Source organism: Pinus tabuliformis, chromosome 5_1 (assembly GCF_031772625.1).
Source record: "Pinus tabuliformis cultivar Carrire ecotype Pingquan chromosome 5_1, CPIR1, whole genome shotgun sequence".
Lineage (NCBI taxonomy): Eukaryota > Viridiplantae > Streptophyta > Pinopsida > Pinales > Pinaceae > Pinus > Pinus tabuliformis.
Window position 1 is genome coordinate 414,228,945 of NC_142305.1, and position 3,052 is coordinate 414,231,996.

Sequence of the window (3,052 nt, forward strand, 5' to 3'; positions counted from 1 at the left end):
TTGTTTTTCATGATGAGGTGGTTATGGGATTTGCCCATTGATCTCTCTATCTAATTATTACCAGGGAAAGATGCCATATGCATCCTAAAGTCATAAAATTGGCCCATCAAAATTTAACCCATTAAATACCACTTGCACCCCACCTTATACTCACAACCTTCTAGACAAATTTTCAAACTCATATCTTACACGTGAATCAAGATTCAAATGGCATAGTGGAAACCCATGAGATGTAGGGCAAACTCCTTAACTCCATTATTAGATAACTGCTTTATTTTTTTATCACCTAAAGAATTGTGTGACAGGATGGGAATTTTGCATGTTAGCAAATGTTGAAATTTGTTGATAATCTTCCCCATGACTAATTCCTTCAAATAAATTTTTTCTAACTATCTGCTGCAACTTCCCTACAAGATGCTTCTTTAAATCATCAAAATCCATGTCCCATCTCTCCAATTGTTCTGTTCCATTGTTGTTGTACATAAATAAACTATAATAAAGATCAAAATTGTCTCCATGAATATTCTCAACAATTTGGAGCAATGTTTCATAACCTTTATTATTAATTGGAATAGATCCCAAGTTCAAATTTCCTAACATCCTCCCCATATTGTGGGTAATAAATCAACTTTCAACAGCACAATGATCATGTTGAGCACATGAAATCTCAACCATGTTGTAACATTCTTTCACAAAGATATACAAAAAATTATAGTAATGTTCTACTCTAGCTCCTTTCTCAATTAGATCCTTCTCATAAACAAATTAAATACCATTCCACCCATCTTTCCCACTTTCAAGCCCAAACATAGGATGTGTGTACAATATATCAAATTATGGAGGGACTACCTGCAAAAATAGATTGCATGGAAACTCTTTGACAGAAAGGACATATGCAAATAATGTGTTTCTCTTTAGCTTGTGAATTTGAAATGACCTCAATATAGACTCTATTGATATAATATATTAACATATCAATATAACATCATGATGTTCTTCAAAAGCATCATTTGCATTCTTGAAGAAAGAAACTCCCATTTTCTGAGAAAACTCTTATGAGAAACCTCCCCATGTTTCGTTATAGAATTAGCCAATACTATGTGACCTTGCTTAACCATAGTTTTTGCAAGAAATTTCCCATAATTACCATATCCAACTATACCTATCTTGAAATTATTATTAGTTTCAAAGTATTCACTTTCCTTAGATTCATTACCAAAAGGTAAAGAAAAATCCAACGCTTTAATATTCAAATGTTTGAGAATGGAACTATATTCTCTATTTTGTTTCTTCCTAACAGAAAATAGAGATATATTGTAGCATATTTGTGTTGGAATTAAGGGTTGTTTGACACCCAAGAAAGGATGTGAATATTGAAAACAAATAGCTACAAGTTTAACTAAGACAACCATGCATTGAAATTCAAACATCTCCAAGCTTTTGGTGTACTTTACTGCAACTTGGGATGTAAGCTTTGACAGATTGAACCCTTAGATTTTATGACATAGATAAGAATGTAATGTAGCTTGTGCTTTTAGAACACATGATATTCATGTTTAATCCGAAGTCAAGCTTTTATATTGGAAAACCAAGCTCTAGAATTTCTCAATCACAAGATAGAGTTCTACCAATATAATATTTGATGGTATAACAATATTTGACAACTCAAGCTACATGTACTGAACCTCAAAACCTTTAAGACCAACAGGAAATATGTAAATTAACCCTTTTCTATAAAAATTCTACAATCACCCTGCACCAATTGACAAGATAAAACCCTCAATGGTGTTAAAGAACAAAAAACTTTGGAAGGTTAAAGTTCTTAAAACCCTAATGGTACTCTATAGTGTCCAGATTCATAACCTCCAAAATAATAATTCATTCGGCATAGTTTTACTTACTAGGGGACATTATCATTTTAAAAACCCTATCATAGAGGATTCACCTAATAACTAAATAGAGAATCTTTGACACATCAATTTATTTACAGGGTGTTAATGTCTCATTCCATGATTCATTAATCTGCATACATATTGAGTAAAAAACAACAAAAAGAGTTGAAATTTCATTAGAATAATTGCATTTATATGCTTTTGACAATCAAATGATGTCCTAATGACAGGACAGTCTACACATCAATAAAAAAGGCTTACTACAAGAAAATTTGAATGTAGATCGGAAAAAATTAGATACACAGAAAAATATTAAATTAATCGCACTCGTACATATGAGGTCCACCACACAACCCTTGATCAGGTGCATGCACAGTCCACAAATTAACAAAATGCTAACAGATTGAACACATGCACTTACATAGATTTTTTAATCCATCTTTAAATTCTCCGAATATCAAAAAATCACATGTCAAAAGAATTTAAACTAGGAACATGTATCCTACGTTTGAAAGGAAAAATCCTTCAACAAAGTATTTTGTTCTAAAAATGACTAACACATGCCTTATAATCCAAATGGTCATAATGAGTCGAGATTACTTACGACCGACATGCCTATAAATCCAAGGAAAACAAGGATTGTTCAAACACCAAAAGCAAGATAATGCAGGAAAAAAACCTTTAATTGAACACACTACTCCAAAAAAAACTGAGATATAATATGTAAAATTGAAAATAACCTTAATTTGAAGCAAAAGATCATGAAACCGAGAAATGTCATGTATGGCCCTCATTAATTTCAAAAGACATTAAAAATTTAAAAGCACCTCGCTTTAGAAGCAACTTATATGTAAAAAGATATTTTTTACAGCTAAATGTTAGATGTGAAGCAAAAGGAATATAACTACACATAATAAGTAATTTTAAAACAAAAATATTTTTGTCAAGTTTGAAATGCTTAGTACTTTCTCACATTTTTGACAACTGAAATGCCCGATCCCCATTGATTTAAAGAAAGCTTAACTTCATAATGATATATGCAGAGGTAGACTTTTGATGGTTAAATGCAAAATGTGAAGCCAAAAACCAAGTTAAACAGAGAAGGAAAAAACCAAAAATTGTAAAACTCTTCTAACGCTTGAAATACTCAATATCATATG

General features: G+C 31.4%; 1 pseudogene; it reads right to left on the reverse strand.

Annotated features, from left to right (window-relative positions):
* Window positions 1-203: 203 nt before the first annotated feature.
* On the reverse strand, window positions 204-1,430 carry LOC149165238 (arogenate dehydrogenase 2, chloroplastic pseudogene; annotated as a pseudogene).
* Between the last annotated feature and the right edge of the window lie 1,622 nt (window positions 1,431-3,052).